The 12,613-nt window shown below is 47.5% G+C and overlaps 1 pseudogene; it reads left to right on the top strand.

Moving 5' to 3' along the window:
- Window positions 1-11,040: 11,040 nt before the first annotated feature.
- On the top strand, window positions 11,041-11,999 carry LOC143973789 (C3a anaphylatoxin chemotactic receptor pseudogene; annotated as a pseudogene).
- Window positions 12,000-12,613: the final 614 nt, after the last annotated feature.

Here is a 12,613-nt window from a genome sequence, read left to right on the forward strand (position 1 = left end):
TAGTTGCTGTGTGATGTCTTTTTGAAATTTTGGATCATGAAACAGGTATTCATTACATCGCCATAAACGTGCTGTCGCAAAGGCTCCCCCGCTCTCCATCTGTATGATCACCGGAGCGTGGTCCGACCATGTTATGTCATGTATGGTAGAGCGGGAAATTCTCTGCAGCAGCACCTTATCCACTAAAAACATGTCTAATCTGGAATATGAGTTGTACCTGGGGGAATAGTACGTGAACGATTTGTCGTTTGCATTCAAACATCGCCAAACATCGTACAATTCTTCTCTAATAAGTAGATCCCGGAAGTTCGGGCCACGTTGCTTAGTTCGAGAAGAAGTGTCTAAACCACTATCTAGGATCATATTGAAATCTCCGCAAATTAATATACTCCCCACTCGCATGGTTGTTATGTGTTTGAGAACCTTTTTAAGAAATTTAAGTTGATGCGAGTTGGGAGCATATAAGCATGTTAAGGTGATCGGTAGCTTGTCAATCATACAAACCAGTATTATAAAACGACCGTCTGGATCTATGAATGAGTCTTTCAGTTCAAACGACACAGTGTCCCTTATTGCCAACATTACCCCTCTCTTCTTCGCTGTAGTGGATGAAAGGAAAACGTGCGGAAAATTTGGGTGAGAGCATTTAGGTGTGGCTGATTGATGAAAGTGCGTCTCTTGAACTGCCAGGATATCTGCTTTGTGCTGAATAGCCTCCTTCCAAAGCGATCTTCTTTTGGCCGGGTGGTTGAGGCCTCTTGCGTTTATTGTTAAAAATTTAACTGTCATTCATAGCAGCTGGATGGTGGGATAGAAGATAGTTGCGTTGGTTAGATGGTATGTGAAGCTTCATCTCTTGTTGTCGAAAATATGGGATCATTAGTATATATAGTTCATAAACATAGTAGTGGATTGGGTAAGGGTCAACGATGAGGAAGAACAGTCTTTCTGTGACAACTCTTGTTTGATGCGATTGCCAGGAGTGGCGAACAGGAAGCTGAACATTCAGGTGAGCAGTAATGCACATTTTCTTATTTAAAATTTGCCAGATGAGTGGAGCCGTTGGATAGTTGCTCAGTTATCGGTTGAAGAAACGAAAGAAAAAAAACAAAAAAAAACACGAAGATGTAACAGTGAGTAAATTTAAAAAACAAATAGAACAAACGAGTCCAAATGGACCAGGCAGTATAACTGCCCAACGGTAGGAGCTAAGGTACGGTGGACGGTACCATAAGCTTCAGGGGAATCTTACTGTAAGCTTGGATGAGGAGCCTGAGGACATGAGCTCAGGTGCGGTGTGAGCTTGGGCGTCCTTGTGGCTTGGATTGCCAGTCTAGTTGTAGTTTGCCAGGCGGAGCTCTAAATTGAAGCGGTGCTTCATGGTTGGCATCTGGTAATAAAATTTGCCATTGGTGCAGGAGCTTTAACCCTTCTTCTAACGTGTTGACTATGTGGTTAGCTCCTTGGTGGGAGACTATAAGTTTTGCAGGGTATTTCCATTTGTATATAATTTTGTGGTTTCGCAATGCCTTAGTAAAGGTCGCCATGTTGCGCCGCAATTGTAGCGTGTGTTGTGAGAGGTCTGGGAGAACTTGGATATTCGTTGCTTGTTCCGGGAGATTATCCGCTTTACGAAAAACGTCCAGGATAAGTTCTTTGGTTTGAAAGAAGTGGACCCTGAGTAATACATCTCTAGGGGTCTCTTGTGGTAAGAAAGATGGCTTGGGCACCCGGTGGATCCTATCTATTTTCAAATCCAGTGCAGATAAGGATGGAATTATGGCGTGGAACATGTCGGTAACGTACGTGTGGAGCTGTTGCGCTGCGACACTTTCCGGTATACCTCGGATCTTCAAATTATTCCTACGGGAACGGTCCTCGAGGTCAGCTAATTTGGATTGTATTCTAGAGATGGAGTCTTGCTGGGACATGTGGGAATCCACTAGTGCATTGAATGATGCGGTGACGTCGCACATTCTAAGTTCAACTTGATTCACTCTGTCCCCAAGATCAGTGATATCTGCTCTGCATTGTTGAAAGCATGTCATCATGTCGGTTTGTAATGAAGCTCTTAGCGACATGAGCATTTCTTTTAGGGTGGTATCTGACACCGATTGGCCTGTGGTCGGAAACATGGCAAACTGGTCCACCGGGTGTTGTACATTTGCATCGCTATTTAATGCCCCACTAACCTCCATATCCAGTGCGGAGTATCTATTGTCATGGGCACTTATCTCAGGGTCCAGCCTTGGTTTGGATTTGACAGGGCTTCTTGTGGTAGGAGAGTGGCTGGAAGATGTAGAGCTGGAGCTGTTATTCCGGGTGTGTGCCATTCCCTGTGCGGCGGAATTGTCTCCTTCGTTTCCCTCTCCCGTCGCTCTTGTTTGTGACGTATGTGTTGTCGGCGGCGTTTGCGTTAGAGCACTTTGCACTGACCTGTCAGTATGTCTCCCGCCGCCATTTTCTTGAAGTCCGCGGGATGCGGCCGGGAAAAAAGCCGGCAGTTTCTGCATATTCGCCGGTGCCTGATGTTTCTTACGCATCTTCCCGATGCCCAGGCTGACGGCGGTTCGGTGGCGGCTGACGGCGGTGTGTTTAACCGGGTCCGATCAGGCGATATTCCGGTGATTCCCCTGAAGCTGAGCGGAGCTCTAACACTGTGCGGCCATCTCAGTCGGCGGTCGCCACGCCCCCCTGACTAGGGACCTCTTTTGAGGTGCATTCATACCGCTAGTGCTCCATGACACTATCTTTAAGGGCTTCGCCATTCTAAGTTATACATCATACCATAGTCACATAGCAATGTAAATGCATTCACATTTAAAACCTGATAGGCCGTGCCATCTTGAGCATACCCAATTGCCTTTACAACATACTGTATATTCTTGCCTCTACATAGGCACAAGCTATTATTGTATAAACCAGAAAGAACCAATAAACTGTCCTGGGCAGCGACCTCAAAAAATGCAAAAAAATCAAAAATGACAGTGTCCCAAAAAAGAGGAAAAAAAAACCTTTGCTTCCCTGCCTGCTCGGCCAACCCCAACATATCAAGCCTGGATCCCTGAACTAAAAAACCCTGAAAACCCAGCCTCCGATCTGGGGGAGGACTGTCCTGTGGCCTCGCCACCAACTGGTATGAGGGTTTAATGGAGTCTAGAGTGACTCTTGAACAGTTCTGGTTATGGGGGAAGTAGCATAGTTCAATAGTAGATGGAATAAATTGCATAGTAAACCACCAGTACATTTTATGGGGGGGGGGGGGGGGCTCAGATCTAATGATATGAAGGAAGTCCGATCTGTAAGGGTTGAGTGTGACAGGATATAAGTTCTTCTCAGGTCTGCTGTAGGGAAGAGTGGGATATCTTCATGGAAACCCAGACCATTCCGCAGGGGCAAAGTAGAAGAACTCCCGTGTGTAGGGGAAAAGGTGGATCCGTGTCCAGCTCAGGGTAAACGTAGATGGGAATTTTAGGGGTTAGAGCCTCAGGCATTAGACAGCTCTGTGCCTTAGTGGAACTCCATATCGGTCATTGAGCCATGCCATAGCCTCTTTGGGGTTGGTGTAGAAGTGTGCCTTACCATCATGAATGGCACCGCACCTTGGCGGGGAAAAGTATGGCGTAGGAGAGACCCTCTGTGCGTAGTCGGGCCTTTATTGCCGTGAAGGAGATGCGTTGCCTCTGGACATCCACAGAGAAATCAGGGTACGCTGAAATGGTATTGCGATTTTATTTTAAGGGGCCATTCTCCATGGCAAGATATAGGATAGCAACCTTGTCTTGGAAGTTGAGGAGCCGTGCAATAATGGAGCGGGGTGGTGCTCCAGAGGGTGGGGGCGCAGAGGGGTGCAATATGCACGCTCATTCACATGGGAAAAGGTGCTTCAGACCCAAAAATGTCCCTCAGCCATTTATAAAGGAACTTTTCGGGGTGAGGGCCCTCTGCACATTCAGGGGAATCCAACGAATCGCAGGTTGTTCCTACGTGAACGATTTTCCAAGTCGTCAATTTTGGCATGAAGGGCCACCATTTCCCCGGTATGATCCCTCACTGTGGCAGATAGGGGATGGACAACATCCTCAAGGGAGATAATGCGTTCTTCTGCGTCTCCTGCTCTGTCCCTTAAGTTTTGTACATCTTGCTTCAGGAGAAAAAAGTCCATGCAGACTGATGCTATCTGGGCAGTGAGTGAGGCTTTACAGTCCTGGATTGCAAGCATAATGGTGGCTAAAGTAGGTTCAGTGGAGGGGGAGCCTGGGCTGGAACTATCCTCACTGTCCATTTGAGGGTCCTGGGGCCGCAGCCAGTTAGGCTGTGTGTCTCTATTAGCAGGGGCAGAGTCACTCACCATGTCAGCTTGCTGCTTGTGAAGACCGACAGTTGGCTGCAGCAGCATGTCATGCTGTTCTGCCTATGTCCCAGTGCCATCTTGCCAGTGGTATCGGGCCCTCTGTCCCGCTGTCGATGCTGTCACGGATGGCCTGTATTTCACCATGGATGCCAGCATGGGTGTCCGCAGAACTTTTTTCAGGGGGGGGGCATCATTTTAGGGTCACCCATGTGCCGTCCCTTTTCGACAATGTCATTTTCACATTGTCATGGTCAGAGACAGCAGGCGTAGTACAGTTCCTAGGATAAGTAATGGATAATGGCCGACAGGCCCTCTTACCAGACCCAGCGAAACTACAGCAGTGATGCCTCCAGCTGGATGATCGCTCACTCTGGGTTCCCCGGGGGTGTCTGTGGTCAGTAGTGTTGCATGTCTGTACCCTGGCAGTATCTCAGTCTTTCCCTCTGGTGGCGTTGGGCTGCATGTCTCTCTCTCTGGTAGCGCTGGGTAGCGTGGCTCTCTCTGTCTGGCACTGGGTAGTGGGGCTCTCTCTCTGGTAGCGCTGGGTAGCGTGTCTCTCTCTCTCTCTCTCTGGTGGTGCTGGGAAGCATGGCTCTCTCTCTGGCGCTGGGTAGCGTGGCTCTCTCTCTGGTGGTCCTGGATAGTGTGGCTCTCTCTGTCTGGCACTGGGTAGCGTGGCTCTCTCTCTGGTAGCACTGTGTAGCGTGGCTCTCTCTTTCTCTGGTGGCGCTGGGTAGCGTGACTCTCTCTCTGGCATTGGGTAGCGTGGCTCTCACTCTGGTGGCTAAGGGTAGCGTGGCTCTCTCTTTGGCACTGGGTAGCATGGCTCTCTCTGGCATTGGGTAGCGTGGCTATCTCTCTGGTGGCGCTGGGTAGCGTGGCTCTCTGTCTGGCGCTGGGTATCGTGGCTCTCTTTCTGCTCCCCTCTCCCAGTCGCCTTTGATTGGCCCTCAGTTATGGCCAATGGGGAAGGAATGGAGCGGGCAGGAAGCTGGGTGGGGAACCTAGTGAGAGCCGTCGTCTCTTCTCCCTGACTGGAGAAAGGGACGGCGAGCGGAATAAACAACTGACAGCTCGCAGCTCACCTTTCTCCTTTTCTGCTGGACTGAGCAGGGAAAAGAGCTCACAGTAACACTACACTGATGGGGGGCTTGATAGCTTCTTTATGGTGTCACCTCGCTGGCTGCCTGCACCCCCATAGCGATGCCACTGTGCTGAATGTGCTGGTCTGATCCCTGATTCCAGGGGGGGGCACTTGACCCCTCTTGCCCCTACCTGCGGACGCCCATGGATGCCAGCCTGGAATGTTCCCACAGCCGTGGGGAACAATTTGGGACCAGTTTGGAGCAAATAGGGCTCAGAATGCCTGTAGGATGCCGTTCGGGATTTCAGAATTTCCGACAACAAAAATTTGAGAGCTGAATCTCAAATTTTCCAAAAACAAAATGCTTTGTCGGAAATTCCAAGCGTGTGTAGACAATTCCGACGCACAAAATTCCATGCATGCTCAGAAACAAGCAGAAGAGCCGCACTGGCTATTGAACTTCATTTTTCTCAGCTCCTCGTACGTGTTGTACGATACCGCGTTCTTGACGTTTGGAAATTTCCGACAAGATCTGTGTGACTGTGTGCATGCAAGACAAGTTTGAGCCGACATCCATCGGAAAAAAAATCCAGGATTTTGTTGTCGGAATGTGCGATCGTGTGTACGCGGCATTAGAGAGCCGGAGAGCTCTACACAGTAATACAAAAAAGGTCTTTTAGACTCGTCACAGAGTTATGAATCCCCCAGGATAAGTCTTCCCTATTCTGGAATGCCGCAACTAAAGTTGCAGATCAGATATAGGAAGTCAGAGACAGGTGATACAAGGTTATTTTTTTATCCCAAACAGCCATTAGAAGTGAAGGGATTGTACTATAACCATGCAAAATGGAACCAATGTGTGATCATCAGGTGTTTTTTTTATTTAATGGGCACCACTGCTGACAACACATTGGTTCTATTTTGGGGTCCTATCCCCCTTTAGGGTCTTATCTACCCTTCTGGGTAGTCCAGCTGTCCTTTCCTACTGCTCATCAAGGTCCCAGCTTTACTAGCTGGGGGGTCTATTCTACTGAGCTTTGCTTGAGGTGACTGAAAGACTTCATTTTGGGGATCTGGTCTAGAGAATTCACTGGAGTTGTGTCTGGAAGATATTGGAAGGAGGAATCCAACTATCCAAGGACATCAGTGAGTGTGCTGCTACTACCCCATAGACATTGTTCATGGTGTCCCGGCCACGTTCAGTCCATTATTTGCTAGGACTGTGCTCAGTATCTCTAGGAGGAAGATAGGTGTCCTCAAAATACTACTGAACTTTGTATCTGTAGCACTGACCCCTGAAGGAGCGGCTGGTTTTGTTGGGCTTACCATTACCTTCTTGACCTCGTGTATGTCTAGGGGTTTCCCAAGGTAGATGGCCCAAAGGATTGTAGAAACTGGATCCGCTCTAAGGATTTTCATTCGCAAAAAAGCAGTAGACAAACACAGTCTCTCAATGAGGGTTTAGGTAGAAAGTTCAGGTACTCTTGGAACTTTTCAAAATAGGAAGTCTCTCACTATAGAAATCCAGCGAATAGCCACTCACAACTGGATTCTCACAGCTACCGGATAGATCTCCTCTCACTAGGCCTAGCAGCCGATAGAGTGTTCAGATAAAGCGAAGCCTCTGCCACAGACTTGCATATAGAACATTTCAATAAAGTCTTGGCCACAGACTTGTTGTAGAACACTTGTAGTAATTGAAGGATGTAGACAAATTTAGAGAGCCCTCATACGGTACCAGTATCTTGCAATCGGTCCGGCGATACCATACGAGTGTACATTCATTTGGGGTCTTTCAACTAAGCCTCCAGGCTCGTTCTGAGAAGCCAGCCTTCAGCGTGGTCTTCTCCCGAAGAGTCCTCCCCTGGTTGCTTCCTCAGTTGCTGGGCCTCTCCACAGATGAAACGGCACCAGACCAACTCCGATTCCTCCCTCCAGTTACTTTGCCTTGGGCTAGCCAGCCCCGAGACTCGGAATTGGATGGATCCGCACCCCAGGCCATGAGAGCCATGGGGGGCTGGTCAGGAGCACCAGGACCAAACAGACAGAAAGATCTTCTGCACCGGAAACCCCCGAAGCACGTGATGTCAGTACCTTAAGTACCCTCTCCCAGAATGCACAGCAAGATGACACTCCCCACTGGGCTGGCTCCGAGAAAAAGTGGCACTCAATGCGCCCAGCTGAACTGCGTTCTCACACTTGCCAGTGATGACAACGCCACCTGTGGCCAAGCAGAACACAGTGCCATCCAGCTAGACTGGTAGTGAAATCATAATTTGGTATAATTAAACCCAAAACCAAACTGCAGTTCTAGGAACTTTAAATAGAAAAAAACACATAGTGTGTGCTCTTCAAGAGCCGGCGCTACATACCCTTCTCCTATCCCAATATACGTTTTTAATTAACTACACTGGTCTTGGTCTACACATTTTGAGAAATTATTGACCTCGGAGATAAAATGTGCTAATTCTTACATTATTTGATTAGATGAATTAGAAAACAGGTGATAAAGGTTCTGGTTGGCTAAAGTTTTCACGATATTTCACAATAATGATTTATACACACGGGGGGTATATTTGCCTACAAGGGAGGGGGGTGTCTGATGACCATGATGTCTCGTAACTTCTCCACAAAGTACGATAGATCAATGGAAATGGTACCACATGGAAGTATATACATTTATCTTCACTTTCAGACTAAATATTATTACCTAACTCATTTATTATTATTTTTTTATTGCAAGGGGCATTTGTCTTGGTCAGATCTACACATCATACAGTTACTTCTGGTGGCTTGTGAAAGTGTCATTGCCTAACATTTCCAAGGAACAGTTGTGTGATGTTTTCCCTCAGAAGTCACAATGCCTCAAAACCGTGTAAACAACACAATAACTTCTACTATATTTTTTCCTCAGTTTAGGTCGATGGGTATTCTACATATTTTTGGTAGAAAAAAATCACAATAAGCGTATATTGATTGGTTTGCGCAAAGGTTATAGCGTCTACAAAATAGGGGATAGATTTATCTCATTTTTATTATTGTAGTGGCTACTAGTAATGGCGGCGATCAGCGATTTTTATCGGGACTGCGACATTATGGCGGACACATCGGACAATTTGGACACATTTTTGGGACCTTTCACATTTATACAGCGATCAGAGCTATGAAAGTGCACTGATTACTGTGTAAATTACATTGGCGGGGAAGGGGTTAAACACTAGGAGGCGATCAAGGGGTTAACTGTGTTCCCTCATGTGTGTTCTAACTGAAGTGGGGAGGGGACTGTCGTGGTGAGATGACAGAGCGCTGTTCATACTTTGTACACACAATCAGTCAAACAGCACGGCATTGGATGGTGTCAGTAAGGCAGTGGACATGACAGCAGGGCAGGGCATGGTGTCAGTAGGGCAGTGGATGGTGTCAGTAGAGCAGTGGACGGCATCAGTAGGGCAGTGGATGGTGTCAGTAGGACTGTGGATGGTGTCAGCAGGACAGTGGATGGTGCCAGTAGGGCAGTGGATGGTGTCAGTTAGACAGTGGATGGTGCCAGTAGGGCAGTAGGTGGTGTCAGTAGGGCAGTGGACGGTTTCAGTAGGACAGTAGACGGTGTCATTAGGGCAGTGGGTGGTGTCAGTAGGGCAGTGGACGGTGTTAGTAGGACAGTGGAAGGTGCCAGTAGGGCAGTGGACGGTGTCATTAGGGCAGTGGGTGGTGTCAGTAGGGCAGTGGACGGTGTCAGTAGGACAGTGGAAGGTACCAGTAGGGCAGTGGACGGTGTCAGTAGGGCAGTGGACGGTGTCAGTAGGGCAGTGGAAGGTGCCAGTAGGGCAGTGGACGGTGTCATTAGGGCAGTGGATGGTGTTAGTAGGGCAGTGGGCGGTGCCAGTAGGGCAGTGGATGGTGTCAGTAGGGCAGTGGATGGTGTCAGTAGGGCAGTGAACAGTGTCAGTAGGCAGTGGATGGTTTCAGTAGGGCAGTGGATGGTATCAGTAGGGCAATGTACCTCGATCCAAAAACCCAAATCAGCTCTACTGAACCCAACTCCATCCAAACTGCTCACAAAGCCGCACTGTGCATTCTACAACACTTTCAAGCTCCTTTTGATTACCAAAAAAAAATCCCAAAAAATCCAAAGCAATCCACAGGCACCCCACAAATAGAGAAGAAAATATCAGATAAAGGTTACTGAGTGAGCACAGGACAATATAGTAAATATGCCAGGATGGGACTGCAGAGGGTACAAGACTGCGATCTTCAATGTCCCTGGAAAGACCAGCATGACAAGTCCCACACAACATGACAAGTCCCACACCGGAAAGATTGTGGACTGTGAACTTCAGGAAAGTAAAGCAATGCCAAGGAAAGGAAGGACCCTCAGCTCTGCACCCACCCAGCGGTCGTGTCCCTTGGCTCTGTCTGTGCAAATCGCACTCCGGACAGGTCACATACTCCATAGATCCCAACTGTCCCTGATTTGGAGCAATGTCCCTGTGTCCCTCTTTCCCCCTCATTTGTCCCTCATGTTGGTCTGATCCATATAGTTGTATATAAAATGCACTTTTTATCTTTCAAAAACTGTTTCCCAGAGCTAAACCCTTCATCCAAATTCTAAATTTGCAGCATTTGTAAATTTTAAAAGCCAATATAAAGGAATAGTGGTGGTAAAAATAAGCCATTGTGGATTGGAGTAACCTTTTTTGGGGCACCCACTAATTAAGGGTACTTTGTCACAGTAAGTGGGCTTAGCACTATATGACCGTATAGTGTGACCAAACCCCCGTCATTTTTTGGGAGCCGCCACTCACGGCACATCGCCGTTGACCGCGACGCGCTCAGTGCGCCTGCGCGCCGCTGTCTACGGCGCATGCACCGTAGACAGCGGTGCCTGTCTTTCGGCAAATATCTCCTAAACCGTGTAGCCTTAATCTAGGCTTACCTGTAGGTCAAAGTTGGTTGTAAGGGATTACAACCACTTTAAGCCAGCAAAATGGTCCAGGGCTGAAAGTGGTTAACTAGCCTTGCAGGATAAATGTCATTCTTGAATTAGTGCGCTATAATCTGTTTTGTACTTTTTGTTGGTCTTGTAGCAGCACCATCTTGAATCTAAACACATTTTAGGGTGTGCCCCTCCCCCAACTATGTTTTTGTATTTTGTTTTTTGGGGTTAATTCGTCTTTAAAGGGGTGTGGCTGGAGGCATGTCCTATGCCTACATACGTTTGGTAGTAGGTGTCCCTCATTCCCATCTCAAAATGTTGGGAGGTATGCATACTCTGCTTGCAGAGGGGAAGAGGCCGGGGCTGTGTGTCTGCAGACTCTACACTGAGCAGACACTGGTGCGCTTCGCCACCCCCACCCCCGCCTCACAGCACACTGTGTGCTTTACACAACACCGCACCGCAAAACTCACACAGCGCCGGGGACTCGGGCAGAGCGCCGAACAGCGCAGGCAGGGGAGGGAGACACCTGCACTGGAAACCCCATTCAAAACCCGCACTGTCCGGGTGAAGAGGGTTTCCATAGGTGCCGGAATGGCAGACAAAAAGCCCTGAATTGATTAATTATCAGACAGATGAAGTAACTCTTGATGTCTTTACAGGTAAACAAGATGTTCAATGTCAGCAGTGAAATGGAACCAACTGCGGTTTACAGCCCTGTGCTCATGTTCCCCATCTTGGTTTTTTCTCTCACTACTCTTGTGGGTGTCCCCGGCAATGCTCTGGTGCTTTGGATTACTGGAGTGAAGATGGAGCGGACCGTGACCACTGTTTGGTTTGGGAACCTTGCTCTGGCCGATATCATGTGCTGCTTGTGTCTTCCATTCAGTGTAGTGCAGTCCTTCTACCAAGACTGGCTGTACGGACCTGCCCTCTGCAAGATTTTACTCTTCATCATTCCCCTAAACATGTACACCAGTGTCTTCACCCTGGTGGCTATCAGCATTGACCGATGGATTCTGGTTGTCCATCCCGTGTGGGCCCGAAATCACCGAAGAATCAAAATGGCGTGGATGATATGCTTGGCTATTTGGATGTTGTCCTTCGTGATGTGTCTGCCTATCGCCATCTACAATACATATGACACCTTTGATAACATCACCGTCTGCTATTCAGAAGATCACATAATAAAGCCCTTCTATCTCACATGTGTAATGTTTGGATTTCTGATCCCTCTTATTATCATTTGTATCTGTTACACTCATCTGGCTTTTGCAGTAAAAAATATCAGATTTTCTGAAGTAGGTAGAAAAACCATCAAGATGTCAATAAGTGTTATTGTCGTGTTTTTCATCACCTGGGTCCCCTACCACATCATCGGAGTAACCGTGAAATACACTCACAATGAGGTACTGGACATCCTGGACCTTCTCTCACTGCCTCTGGCCGCATTCAATAGTTGCATCAACCCAATACTCTACGTCTTCATGGGGAGAAATATGAAGCAGAAGCTGAGACAGTCTATTGGCAAAATCATACAAAATATATTTAGGGAGAACTTATTATCTCCACCAGGCAATGAGGACCAGCGCACCCCAGAAGAAGAAGAAGGACACCCGATATAATGTATGGAATGGATTTGTAGATGTTTTAGAGTTTTTAGCTTTATTAGTGATTATAATGAACTGCCTTCTCAAAATCTTTTCATTGCGTGTTAGGGCGGCCATACTGTATGTCATGAATAAGTCACATGGCATCAGGGCTTAGTGCTTATTGGCCATTTGGGGTGATAGGTGTTATCAGTATATGTGCACCCCCCCTCCCCCCTCCAAGTTGTCCAATCTGTCCACCAATCACTAAGCCGGAACAAGTCTGCTTATCTGTAGATAGTCAGAAATCTTTATCTCTTTACTAGTTCAGGGCATGGGACACATAGTAGTGAAGGAAGAGGATAAAGATGACAGCCAGGAAACTGGCTTCTGCAGATGTAAAATAACAATGACATATACAGTGTATATATACATGTATACTACCCACCAAAAAAAATAAAAAAAATAATAATAAATAATAATAATAAATAGGGCTTTTTTCCAGCAGGAACGTGGAGGAACGAGGTTCCGGCACCTCCTGCACTAAATGTATGTAATGACAACAGGTGCTGGGGTGTCCTAAAGGGCTATTAAAGCTGGCTGCTTAGGGATCTATTGTTATTGGGGGCATCAATTGTTGCGGGTGGGGG

Source organism: Lithobates pipiens, unplaced genomic scaffold (assembly GCF_037356315.1).
Source record: "Lithobates pipiens isolate NorthernLeopardFrog02 unplaced genomic scaffold, aLitPip1_a1.2 Scaffold_115, whole genome shotgun sequence".
Lineage (NCBI taxonomy): Eukaryota > Metazoa > Chordata > Amphibia > Anura > Ranidae > Lithobates > Lithobates pipiens.